The sequence below is a fragment of the Hemiscyllium ocellatum genome, chromosome 2, assembly GCF_020745735.1.
Source record: "Hemiscyllium ocellatum isolate sHemOce1 chromosome 2, sHemOce1.pat.X.cur, whole genome shotgun sequence".
Lineage (NCBI taxonomy): Eukaryota > Metazoa > Chordata > Chondrichthyes > Orectolobiformes > Hemiscylliidae > Hemiscyllium > Hemiscyllium ocellatum.
This window is the reverse complement of record NC_083402.1, coordinates 117595414-117609862: the sequence shown is the minus strand read 5'-3', so window position 1 is coordinate 117609862 and position 14449 is coordinate 117595414. Positions and strand designations below refer to the sequence as shown.

At 41.8% G+C, this 14449-nt stretch overlaps 1 protein-coding gene across 2 annotated transcripts in view; it reads right to left on the bottom strand.

Moving 5' to 3' along the window:
* Positions 1-14449, bottom strand: part of LOC132824616 (A-kinase anchor protein 2) — a 162410-nt gene that overhangs the window by 108356 nt on the left and 39605 nt on the right. The gene's annotated exons all lie outside the window — the stretch shown is intronic.

The following is a 14449-nucleotide window of genomic DNA, read 5'->3' as shown; positions in this document are numbered from 1 at the left end:
ATTCTTCTTATTTACTCCTTTCCTTCACCATTTCGAATATTACCTTAAAATTCCACGATTACATTAAATCGATAAAATTTTTTAGCAAACACATTTTTGTGTCCAAGCTGCAGAAGCTTCTCCCCCCACCGCTGAGCTCTTTGTAATATTTCTCAGTGTAATTGGACAAGGTAGCTGCAGCCCCAAGGCAAGCATGAGGGAAGGTGGAGAGATAATTAATAGCACAAAATGTCCTCGTCAGCCTCGACTTTATTTCCTCCGAGAGGTACTGACATACTTTCCACTCCTTTCATTGACCTTCATGCTACACTGCACCAAGTTATGTAGTTCTACTGACTTGCTTCCAAATTTATTGAATTTTTAAAAAATCCTTTTTTATAGACCTCACAAGCAAGGCACTGCATCACACACAAAAAGTCAGAACAGTTAAACTAGTAATTCTGGTGTCCAAAAGACTTCTAGTTTATTGTGTGGGAGAGTTAAAGTTAGATGCCCTCCACAACACTCCCCTCCCCCTCTGCCCAGAACTGCAGGAATCCATGTAGATCCATGCCCATTCATTTGAATATAGACAGGCTGCCACCTTCATGTTATCTGCTGATTCGCATCTAGCCAGGTCTATCTCTGTTGTGCCTTGACTGCATGTGTCAATAATGGGCTCCAAAACATCACTTTCTTCTACTATCCAAAGCTGATCTGCTCCACTTAAAAGGGGACATGCATTGTAGCTGGAACAGGGGCTGGGAGGAGTGTAGGCATTGGATCTGACCAGTGAAACATCGATGAATGAACAAGGCGGGAGTGAGCAAGTACCATGAGCAGTTCGATTTTCTACATGAGAAAACTTGGTGGAGGTGCTGGAAATAATACCCTGTATTGACAGGTACTCCAGAAACATGCTTAAAAAGTAGCAGGAGGAAGTCACTGTCGATGCAGGGTACGGTAGTATGTGACCAGATGTAACAGGGTCTAATGAGATTGCATGTTTACTCTGCTCCCCATGCAGGGGATAGTGCTGACCATTATATAGACAGTGGATACCATTTTGGTTGCTCATCAACCCAAATAACAGCAGATATTGAAGCCAATTTCATTCATTCTGGTATCTGACTGACTAATGATAAAGGGAGTTTGGACGTCTCTCAATATTTGATCAGCTAGAAAAAGTAGATCACTTGCTGCAAGTAACTTGCCTCCTGACTCTTCAAGGTTTGCCCACCACCTACAAGATAGAAGTCAGGAGTTTGATGAGATATTCCCAACTTGAATGAAGAAATATATCTTCAAAAACACTTAAGTTTGACATAATCCAGAATAAAACAGTTGGCAGCACACACTCAAACCTTCACTCCATCCAGCACCAATGTTTAGTAACAGCAGCATACAAGAAACATTGCAGAAATTCACCAAGGCTCCTTCCAAACCCATTACCTCACTATCCTGGAATTCCATCTCTAACTGCATTGTGGGTCAACATACAGCACATGGACTGCAGCAGTTCAAAAAGGCAGCTCACCACCACTTTAACAGCCATTAGTGATGGGAATAAATGCTGGTAGTGATGCCAAGATGTTATGAATGAATGAAAAAGATAAGGTGCCATCACAAAGAAGGGGTTACAAAAAAACTCCAGTCTTGTTTTGAAGCCTCCAGCAATTCAAGTCCAACCTTGAGGCAACTCAGGACAAGACTGGTCTGACGAAGGGTCACTCAACCAGAAATGTTAATTCTGATTTCTCTTCACAGATACTGCCCGACCTGCTTAGCTTTTCCAGCAATTTCTCTTTTTGATTCAGGACAAGACTTGTTGGAGAATGAAAATCAATTACTGGATGTGTTTTCTTTTCTCCTCATTTCCTTCAAAAACTTTTGTTTATTAGCTGTAATAATGTTGTGGATTGGAATAAAAAAAAGGGCTGTTTGACTTTGTGGGCTAATTGGGAGAGGTACAAAGTTACATGATGACACCTTCAGGAATACTTCCAACCAGTTAAACCTAACTCTGCACTTAGCACAAAGAAATTATGAAAGGCAAGATGTGCTTTACCAATCAGAACAATAATGTGCCTAATTGCCCTTTCTGTGCTGTTCTGTCTCATTTTTTTTAAAAAAGCAAGAGCTTTCATTTATAAAGCAGCTTTCACAATCTCAACACATTTCAAAGAGCTTTGCAGACAATGAAGTACTTTGAAGTGCAGCCATTATTCTAATGTAGGAAACACAGCAACCAATTTGCACACAGCAAGTTCCTGCTAAAAGCAACACAATATAAGGTGGATAACCTCTTTTAATGATGATGTTTGAGAGATAAGTGTTGATTACAACAGTGGAAAACTCACCAGATCTCCTTCAAATAGTACTGTGGGATTTTTTTACATTCACTTGAGAAAGTAGATGAGTTAAAACTTCACCAATAAGATCGCAACACCCTTTATTGCAGTACTCCCTCAGCACTGCATAGGATAAACCTAATAACCAAGAATCTGACGGATAACCACTGGCACTTTATGCAACTATAGAAATATGGGTAGTCTACAATGAATAAGCCATTATTCAGCTGAAAGGCTTATTAAACTATAAGAGCAAAGATTAAGCAGTTTATAAGCAGCAACAGAACATTAAAATTGAGTTACTACACTCAGCTAGCTCCGAGCTGTTTATTAATTTTTTAAAACGTAATTTGTTTTCATACTGTGCAGGAAGAACACTGATCACAGTCGAGATGTTGAGGTAGATGAAATGATGTAAATAAGATGATAATGAAGGTAATCTTGCATTAACAGCTGTTACTATAGTAATACCAGTTTTCACAATATATTGACACACAAAGCATGTTACAGTAAAAGACAGCACGGCCAATTGAAATGAACACATTAATTCTCTCATAAGTAAGAACTCAAAATATGGTATAAAAATTGTGAAAACTGGCAAATTTGTTGATCATGTTATCTCGTTGCTATCACATTGATTAATGGAACACAAACAATCCAGTATTGTTAACTCGCAACATAAATGTACCTCGGTGATGTTTGAGTCTGAGTCTACCAAGAGATCTTAATTGACATTGGCACTAATTGAAATTGATCGCAAACCACAAAGATTCATTCTGTGCTATAGCTTTAGCATTTAACAACTAAACCAGCCAGCAGCTCTCCCGAATTAAGAACACATCATCAAATGCAGAGAGTCACAAATCACGGATGACAAAGCAAAGAATGAAGCATTTATTCCAATGGAGACTATTCCAGAAGCTTAACTAGAGTGATTAACTCAAATTATTTTATCTCCTGTACTCCTGATATTCTTATAACTCAAATTGTGAGGGAGACAGAGAGAAAAACTGTTTCCACTGAAGGCAAATGGTGAATGAACCTGAGGGGAGATGACCAGAATCTTCTTTTAATGTAATAATATGGAACACACTAACTGAAAAGGTGGTGGAAGCAAATTCATCAATAACTTTCAAAAGGGGACTAATCAAAGATTTTCAGGGCTATGTGGAAAGAGCAGGGGTTGATTGGAGTACTCTTCCAAGGAGTTAGCACAAGGATGATGGGCCGAGTGGCCTCTTCTTTGCTGTATAATTCTAGGATCCTAATAGAAACAAGCTTTCACCATGAACATCCAATACCTTTCATAACTTTTAAAATGTTTAGTAGCAACCTCTGCTAGTAGCCTTGCTTCTTTGGAAAAAGCCAGCATTTTTTATGCATCTTTTTTCTTACCTTGTATCACTATAATGTTTCTTTGTTGGACCTCTTCTGTCACTTTAATAATCCCCTTCTACACTTGACTTCTCCAACTGTGACCTAACCTATGTCTTGTCTGAATTCAACATCACTCTCGAATTTTATATTTATTCTCCTTACATGTAAAACTTGAAAATCCACTTACATTTTAGGGCCTTTTAAATATCCTAGCAATCTTAAGTGTCAAAGATAACATATCTACATTCACATCTCTCCCTGTATCTATAATATCCTCCAACTTCACAAAACTCCAAGAATTCTGCAGTTCCCTCATGCTTGTCCTGGATTTCTTTTCACTCCTTTACTGAGGGTATTTGCTGTTTGCCATCAACAGATTCACTGCAATCAGGTTGGAGTGACTGAAACGATTAATTATTATCTAAGTGATCCCTCTTAGGGGATAGTTGGGGCAAAAAATGTTTCTGTCTCAGTTAGATATCTAATTGGGGCATACCATATTAACAGGTACAACTCTGGAAGACTGCACTTTAGCAGGAGAGTCAACATCTCAAAACGTTGCCTGAAATTTCACAGGTGTTATCAGCCTACATCAACTTACACATGGTATCGGTGGGAAGGAATGCTAGGACCAAATAAGTCAGATAGAAAGACAGTTGAATACAGTTTTGAACAGACAGTAGCCAATAATAGTAATCTCAAGAATAGATTCTGAAAATTTTATTCAAAATGACGACTCAGTAGTTAATCATGGCATCTGAGTTGCTAGGAGATCTGTTATTGCTATATGGGTGCTGAATTTCCATTAGCTCTTCCTAATCTTCTGGCTTTGCTCGAGAGGAATCGCCAGAGGAATGTTGGAAACTGACATCCATGAAGACACTTATGCTGTTTCTCTAGGGTTTTGTTGCTGGAGAAGATGGGCGGCACGGTGGCACAATGGTTAGCAGGAGACCCGGGTTCAATTCCCGCCTCAGGTGACAGTCTGTGTGGGGTTTGAACATTCTCCCCATGTCTGCGTGGGTTTCCTCCGGGTGCTCCGGTTTCCTCCCAGGTTACAGGTTAGGTGAATTGGTCACGTTAGGGTAAACGTAGGGGAATGGGGCTGGGTGGGTTGCGCTTCAGTGGGTCGGTGTGGACTTGTTGGGCCGAAGGGCCTCTTTCTATACTGTAAGTAATCTAATCTAATCTAAACCCCTCTGTAAATGCCAGACAGTGGTTAGTTTTCCCCAAACTGTTGGCTGGTAATTTTAAAGCTTCTACACTTAATCTAACTCTTTGGTGGAAGCGTTTGCGATGTTGACTGGTTAAGTTATGCACTGGCAGCTAGATATCAGTAAGAGAGAGAGAGCAAAACAGCAATCAATGCTCATTTATATAGCAGCTTCAAGACAGTATAACATCCCAAAGTGATTCACAGCAGCATTAATTAAGCAAGATACATAAAGAGATATCAGAGCATATGATCAAAACCTTGGTCAAAAGGCAAGTATTTTAAAAGTAGTAAAGAGAAACAGAGAGGATTAGGGAGGAGTTGGGATCTTGGCAGTTGAAGGGACAGCTGCCAATAATGGAGCAATAAAAACTGGCGACATGGAAGTGTCATAAATGGTGGACATGTGAAAAACTAACAACATTCTATTAAATTTGCATATAGTGTCATACAGCATGGAAACAGATCCTTCGGTCCAACTTGTCCATGCCGACCAGGTTTCCCAAACTAAACTAGTCCCAAATTTCCTGCACTTGGTTTATATCCCATTAAATCTTTCCTACTCATATCTGTCCAAATGTCTTTTAAATGTTATAACTGTTCCTGCATCTATCACATCCTCTGGCAGTTCATTCCATATACACACCACCCTTTGTGTGGAAAAGTTGCCCTTCCGTTCCTTTTAAATCTTTCTCCTTTCACCTTAAAGTTACACCCTCTAGTACTGAACTCCCCTATTCTAGGGAAAAGACCTTTGCTGTTTACCTTATCCATGCCCCTCATGATTTTATAAACCTCTATAAGATCACCCTTCAATCTCCTATATTCCTGGGAAGAAAGTCCCAGCCTATGCTGCCTCTGTATAACTCAAACTCTCCAATTCCAGTAAGATCCTTGTATATCTTTTCTGTTTCCTTTCCAATTTAATAACATCCTTCCTATAGCAGGCCGACCAGAACTGTACACAGTACTCCAAAAGTGGCCTCACCAACATCTTACATAACCTCAACATAATGTCCCAGCTCTTATACGCAAAATGGTCTGAGCAATGGCACCAAATGCCTTATTTACCAACCTGTCTACCTGTGATGCAACCTTCAACGAATGATATACCTGAACTCCTAGGTCTCTTGCAATGCAAATGTATTTTCTGATTTATTACAGTTAATCAGAGGATAGTGAAATGATTTTGTGCAGCATAAACTCATTTACCCAGGTATTATGCCACACTGATTGAGCTGAAGATTCACACCACCGTTCTGCACATTGTTCCCTCTTAATCTCAGCCAAGGCAATGGGAGAAAATTGTTCCACACAACAGGGAAGAATGGAGAGGTGTTCAGAAACATAACAGTAAAATTTTGAGGGACCATTGTTGGCTAGTTTCTAGGAATTGATAGGGCTGGGAACCACACTTTGGGTATGGCATGTATGAAAGAAAATAGAATCAGAGTTATACAGCTTGGAAACAATCCCTCCAGTCCAACTTGTCCATGCCGACCAAGTTGGCCAAACTAAACTAGTCCCATATCCCTCTAATCCTTTCTTATTCACATACCCATCCAGATGAAGTGCTTACACATTTCAATTCTGGGTGCAATCAGTGACTGAAGGACAACGACATTTCACGAACGACATACTGATTAATTAATTATATTCTTAAGGCCTTAGTTAGCAGCAAGTATGGAGACATTGATGGGTCTGCTCATCATGAACTAAAATAGTGATGTTGGTGGCAGGACTCCCCATTGCCACCCTCCTAACTGATAAAATGCCCCATCATTACCAAACCCATGACGGTGAGGTCTCAAAATTCTATGCATTGAACCAGCTGACAATGCAGATACATTACACCAGCTGCTACTAGACAGAAACATTTCACACCAGTCAACAGTAAATCTGGTTTTCTCACACCAACAAGCTCGAAATAGAATTGCTTTGTAGAAGTTGGCATCAAATGTGGATACACAGGCTCTCCTAATTGCCTAATGGAGAATGCTAAGTGTGGCATGGTACCAATCTACACGGACAGAGGTTCCCAGTCCTTGCTGAGAAGTAGTTGATTCAGCCAAACAGCTGCTCAAACTCTACAAATGATCACAGCCATTGCGCTAAGAACAAACGAGGGATTCCCTTCTGACAGCTTTGCAGAAATTCTGTTTGAAAATACACGTGGACCGAGGGCTCCATTCCAAATACCTGCCAGTCTTGGCTTTGAAATCAAGTCTAGTGACATGGGTAAAGAGCTGGCCTTCAGCTGCCATCAAGGAAGGTACTTACTGACACTGCGGTAGGGAATAGGGTGAACAGCCTTCACAGGGCAGGGGAGACAGCTTGATGACTTTTTATAGAATCCTTACACTGTGGAAACAGGCCATTCGGCCCAACAAATCCACACTGACCCACCGAAGAGTAAACCATCCAGACCCATTCCCCTGTCTACATTTATCCCTCACTAATGCTACTAACCTACACATCTCTAAACATAATGGTCAATTTAGCATGGCCAATTCACCTAACCTGCACATCTTAGGATTGTGGGAGGAAACCAGAGCACCTGGAGGAAACGCACACGGACACAGGGATAATGTGCAAACTCCGCATAAACAGACACCTGAGGCTGGAATCGAACCCAAGCCCCTGGAGCGTGTGGCAGCAGTGCTAACCATTGGGCCACTGTGCTTTTATTATCTTACAAGCAGGGAGCACAGAATACAACAGCAAAGAAAAAGGAAGAAATGATATTCAAGGTTTCAGGACACCCTGAAACATTTTGCAGCCAAAAGTTATTTTTGAAGTAGAACATGAAGCAGCCAATTTTCAAACAGCAAGATCCCCAAAATCAGCAATAAGATCATGTTTGTAAGTGTTGGCTGAAGGAATGAACATTCCTCAGGAGACTGGGCAACACTCTTCTGCTATTTTACAGATAAAAGCAAAAGAACTGATGGCACAGGGCAGACAAGGCCCAGATTTTTTTTATCTTACCTGAAAGTTGACATAACCAGCCAGTTCAGCGCACTCTCTCAGTATTGTACTTGAAGTGTCAGCTTGGAACTATTTGCACTTAAGTTACTGGAGTCGGACACAAACACACAACCCATGTTAAACATCCAACAGCCATTTGGTGTAAGAGATGACCTGAAGTCAATCTTTATGAATTTTAGATTTATTTACAAAGTGAAGATTTACAAGTATATGACATCGCACCCTACTTCCCATCCTAGTGTCGGTAATGTTTCTTTATATAGGTATTTTCTAAATCAACCTGTCCAGATGTTATTACATACCTTTGGAGCAGGTGGCATTTGATCCTGGGCCTCCTGGTTCAGAGGTAGGGACACAACCAAGCTCCTTAAGACTGGCATTTATAGGCATTTTTAATGAATCTGTTCACATATGTTATTTTGCAACCTCGGGGCAGGTGGGTCTTGAACCCAGGTCTTTTGGCTCAAAGGCAGGGACACTATCCTCTTCCGCAAGCACCTGCACCATAAGATGGATATTTTCTATTAACCTGTTCAGAGATGTTTTTACACACTTCTGGAGAAGGTGGGACTTGAACCTGGATTGTTTGGCTCAGAGGTAGTGGCACTACTACTGCACCACAATCGGGCCCCTGATAGCCTCACAAGATAGATACTTTCTGATCATATCACCTTTTCATGTGCACATTTAATTTATAAAATTAAATCTCTGTTCACTCAAAGGGAGAAGAAATACTGGCTGAACTATGTCTTGCCTCAAGCAGCATCGCTGCACTTGTATGAGGCAGTGGTTCTGTTAACCAAGACCTTCCAAGTAATGACAATGGTGATTGGATTAATGCTGTGTTCAAAACGTTCCCCTGACTGATATTTCTTCCATGATCTTCAGATCTCAGCTGTCACAGAAATATGGAGGGCAACTCCTTTTACACTCCAACCCAGGGGCTGGCCATTCAAGTTGAGTAGCAATGGGGAAAGACTGGACATGTCTCCTTTTAATAGCATTGCCTGCTTTTCACGGCAAGTTTAAACATCCAGTTTCGTTGAATGTAACTGAATGGGTGGATGGGTGAGTGAGTGAGTTGGCATGTGAATGCGTAGCTGGGTGAGATAGGTAAATGGAAGATCAGGGAGGTATGCAAGCCAGTGTGTGTGTGTGATGGGTATGTAAGCAAATGGGTGAAGTGCATAGGTGGGTTGTCAAGAAAGATAATCAGATCTTGCCTACTGTGTGGTCAGGAGGATGGTAGTCAGGAGGAGCTAAAGGGGTTAGTGTGAGTTCAGTTATTTCTCAGGCATTAGACTATTTTCTCTCCTGTATAATATTAACTATCACGTTAAGCATTCTGGAACTGTCTGAAGTTTCTGACTCTAACACAAAGTCAGAGACATTTGACTAGGGACCCAGGCAGAGAGATGTTGAAATTTCCTGGGCATTTCCCGAATAGGTCCACACATCAGATGGTTGGGTGGATGTAGACAAATTGTTTTCCCTGGCTGGTGAGTCCTAAACCAGGGCATAGAGTCTTAGGATAAAGTGCAAGCTACACAGGACTGAAGTGGTTCCTCCTCACTTCACTCAGGTGAATATTTGGAATTTCTCAGAGCTTCCAGTAATCATTAAGCAGCTTCCAGAAAAATCATGATTTGGTGTTAGGATTGAGCCCTCCATTATCACCTGATGAAGGAGCGTCGCTCCGAGAGCTAGTGTGCTTCCAATTAAACCTGTTGGACTATAACCTGGTGTTGTGTGATTTTCAACTCAAGTGAAATCAATAGATATCTGGAGGGTAATCACACCAAAGGATATGGGAAGTATAGGAAAGTTGTACTGAGGAGGTAATAGACCAAGATTTAATTGAATGGCAGATCAGTCTCAATGGACTATTCTTGATCCTATTGTGTCCACAGGTCCCAATGTTTACCTTCAGTGGTATGCCTGGATACCAGAAGATTAGGTCTATTGTGTAGTTCTGTTCTTCTGTTGTATTAAACCTAGAAGCAGGCACTAAAAAAATGCATCTGTTTATTAGAAGGATCAACTGACCTGAAACTCATTAAGCATTACAACTTCCCATTTCTGAAAAGGAATGGGAACACTTTTGAAATTAGGAAGCATCTGTCTCACTTGACCTCGAACACAATGAGGACAGTCTGCGCCAAAGAGAAAAGGTTTCTTATTCCTATCTGAAGTGGCACAATGATATAAACAAAGCAACACTAAGAGAGATCATTCTGTGTCTTAGCACGTACACTTCTTGAAGTAATTTGCACTGCCATTCTTTAAGTACAATTAAATCAAGGTTATGTTCTTCTTAAACTATTTAGGAAATCCTAGATTCAGCAGTAAACATCAACACTTACTTATGCGTTGGATCAATGCGTGCATTAGTGAAGAAGTAGGACACACAATGATGATATTGACGATTTCCCAATGCAAAGGTCAGTTTAACAATTCCAACAACAGTAAGGTCATGCTTAGCAGATGCATGGAAAACCAGTCAGATGCTGTACTGCATATTTAAATTGTACTGTGGCTGTAGTTTTCATTAGCTAAATGCACGTACTGGCAAAAATGATTTTATATTTTTGGGTTCAGCTCCTTCTTACAAATTGCTATCACTGAGCCAAGCTGCCTTTTAGTGCAGCAGCTTTTTCTATTTTATTCTGCTCCTTTGTATTATGTTATGATTATAGTGAAAATGGTTGATGACTATTCAACCTTTATCATTTGACTTGAATATAAGATTTTCAAGAACCGGTTCAAAAGGACGCTGTTGACTTAAAATGGCTACAGTGATCACCTAAAAAAAGCCCAGGTGACCTACATGAACTATGTGAAAACTAGTTACTTTGGAATTACTATTTCAATCAAAGGGTACTGAAATTCAGTAGGATGTCAAAGAAATCACATCTCTGGTTTTACTTATCTGTTAACTTCATCTATTGAAAGAGGAAAAGCGATCTGTGGAATGTTCTACTTGGGAAAAACATTGGAGCTAAACTTGGAATAAACAAACAAACAAAATTTCAATAGATTGCTATGAACAGCAAAAAAGAGACAGAACCACTTGGATTGCATACAGCAAGGATACAGAAGGTTTCTGTCTCTGGAGATTTCCCTCAAGCTCAGAAACTAGTTTCAGAAAAACTACCATTCACAGGGAAATGGAGGGTAGCTGCTAGCTTTGCTACTCATTAGGAAACAGGACAACACTTAACCTGTTACAACTCAGGTTTCACTCTCGCAACTCAAAGGCTCTTAAAAGAAACCATGAACTGTAATTGGCCATTGATACCCTCTCCTTCACCTTTTTTGTAAGCTCATTACCAGTGTGTTTACTGGTGTGTTTCAGTACTTTTTCAGGGTAGTAAAGTCTCTTTTACACAAGAATTTGAATAGACTCTCCTTCATTTTTAATCTGGCTATCTATTTTAGTTGATGATTTGGAGGAGCCGGAGTGTACAAAGTTTTATTCTGTTCCTTTGTATTGTGTTATGATTGTAGTGAAAATGGTTGATGACTATTCAACTTTTATCATTTGACTTGAATATAAGATTTTCAAGATTAGGGTGTACAAAGTTTAAAAAAAATCACAACACCAGGTTATAGTCTAACAGGTTTATTTGGAGGCACTAGCTTTTGAAGGGCAGTTCACCATCAGGTGACAATCATCTGATGATGGAGCAGCACTCCAAAAGCTAGTGCTTCCAAATAAACCTGTTGGACTATAACCTGGTGTTGCAGGATTTTTAACTTTAGTTGAAGTATCTTAGGCATGCACTAAGAAAGAAATGGTACAACTGATTGAGAGGAGCTCAGAAAACAAGAACCATGACCCCTTCTCACATAGTCGTGACAAGTGGGACAGAAAAAGGAAGTGTCTCATTAAAAAAAGGAGCACTTAACAACCTAAGGATGCTGCAAGGCATTAGCAAATGTAGTACTGTTTAAACATAGCCATTCTTATGAGTAGAACATTAACCAGTTTCCCATTCATATCACACTGTAATACATGGAAATCCTGTTCATTATGATTTCCAGCCAGGAGTGAAAAGCTGAAAATGTGTTGCTAGAAAAGTGCAGCAGGTCAGGCAGCATCCAAAGAACAGGAGAATCGACATTTTGGGCATGAGACGTTCTTCAAGAATGAGGAAAGTGTGTCCAGAAGGACAAGATAAAAGGAAGGGAGGAGGGACTTGGGGGGAGGGTAGGGTTGGAAATGAGATAGGTGGAAGGAGGTCAGGCTGATGGTGATAGGCCGGAGTGGGGATGGGGACGGAGAGGTCAGGAAGAAGATTGCAGGTTAGGAAGGCGGTGCTGATTTCGAGGGATTTGACTGAGACAAGGTGGGGGGTGGGGGGGGGGAGGGAAAATGAAGAAACTGGAGAAATCTAGGTTCATCCCTTGTGGTTGGAGGGTTCCTAGGCGGAAGATTTTTTTTTAGATTAGATTACCTACAGTGTTGAAACAGGCCCTTCGGCCCAACAAGTCCACACCGACCCTCTGAAGCGCAACCCACCCAGACCTATACTCCTACATTTACTCCTTCACCTAACATTATGGGCAATTTAGCATGGCCAATTCACCTGACCTGCACATTTTTGGATTGTGGGAGGAAACCCACGCAGACACGGGGAGAATGTGCAAACTCCACACAGAGAGTCGCCTGAGGCGGGAAATGAACCCGGTTCTCCGGCGCTGTGAGGCAGCAGTGCTAACCACTGTGCCACCGTGCCGCCCCCAAATGAGGCGCTCTTCCTCCAGCTGTCGTGTTGCTATGGTCTGGTGATGGAGGAGTCCAAAGACCTGCATGTCCTTGGCGTAGTGGGAGGGGGAGTTGAAGGGTTGAGCCACGGGGTGGTTGGGTTCATTGGGCCGGGTGTCCCAGAAACGTTTCGCAAGTAGGCGGCCTGTCTCCCCAATATAGAGGAGGCCACATCGGGTGCTGCGGATGCAGTAAGTGATGTGTGTGGAAGTGCAGGTGAATTTGTGACTCCTCCATCGCCAATATCCGCCACAAATTCACCTGCACACACATCATTTACTGCATCCGCTGCACCTGATGTGGCCTCCTCTCTACTGGGGAGACAGGCCACCTACTTGCAGAACATTTCAGGGAACACTTCTGGGACACCCGGACCAACCAACCCAACCACCCTGTGGCTCAACACTTCAATTCCCCCTCCCACTCCCACTCCGCCAAGGACATGCAGGTCCTTGGACTCCTCCATTGCCAGACCATAGCAACACGACGGCTGGAGGAAGAGCACCTCATCTTCCGCCTAGGAACCTTCCAACCACAAGGGATGAACCTAGATTTCTCCAGTTTCCTCATTTCCCCTCCCCCCACCTTGTCTCAGTCAAATCCCTCAAACTCAGCACCGCCTTCCTAACCTGCAATCTTCTCCCTGACCTCTCCGCCCCCACCCCCACTCTGGTCTATCACCCTCACCTTGATCTCCTTCCACCTATAGCATTTCCAACACCCTCTCCTCCAAATCCCTCCTCCCTTCTTTTTATCTTAGCCTGCTGGATACACTTTCCTCATTCCTGAAGAAGGGCTCATGCCCGAAATGTCGATTCTCTTGCTCTTTGGATGCTGCCTGACCTGTTGCACTTTTCCAGCAACACATTTTCAGCTCTGACCTCCAGAATCTGCAGTCCTCACTTTCTCCTTCCAGCCAGGAGTCCCGAGTTTCAATTGGCATGGTGAAGGTAGGCCGAATTCAAACCCCATACAAAGTCTGGGGCTATAAAGTGGCTAAGTATTATCCAAAACAGAGGTAGGGGTCAGGAGATGAAGCAATTGGGAATAAGGTAGGATTTCTGGCTGCTCAATTTCCAGCCAAGAATGAGGATTTAGAAAGACAAAAATAACGTGAAACTTGTCTGGTTTGTGATTTGCAAATCAGCATCTAACAGTTTGATTGGCAGCATGTGAGGTAAAGGAAACATTTCTGAGATCTCAAGCACCTTTTCCAATGTTAACAGTCAATCATTAAACATGGATCCAATAAAAGTATTTACAACATGCCTTAATGTGGTTGTTATGTAGACAAATAGCAATCTAAATGTACCAGCCACTTGATTCTTAAAACACCAGTCAGGTATATTTAATTGGAGAAAATGAATTTGCAGAGTCCAGATTTGGATGCAGTATTGCAGATATGATTTATACCAAGATTCTATGCAACAGGAGCATAACTTGCGCCCAGTGTATTCCCCCACTGAGATAGGGCTTGAAGCTTCGACGCAAATTAAGTTGACACACTGAGGAGTCGGCACCATTGCCACACCCATTACTAAACTCCGTGCTCCTCCAACGCCCTTGTATACACTTCAGCAGCCCACCTGTATCCTGCAGTAAGTATTGACACACATAGCAATTTTGACACAACCATCTCAGTAAGCAAAATAGCCACATGCTTTTCAAGACGTACTCCTGAGGCAATAATGCTGTTCCACACAGACATGATCATATTGCCTGGATTACGATGTGATGCACAAGTATGGAGCAGTTGTTTCTGCTTTGCCAGAG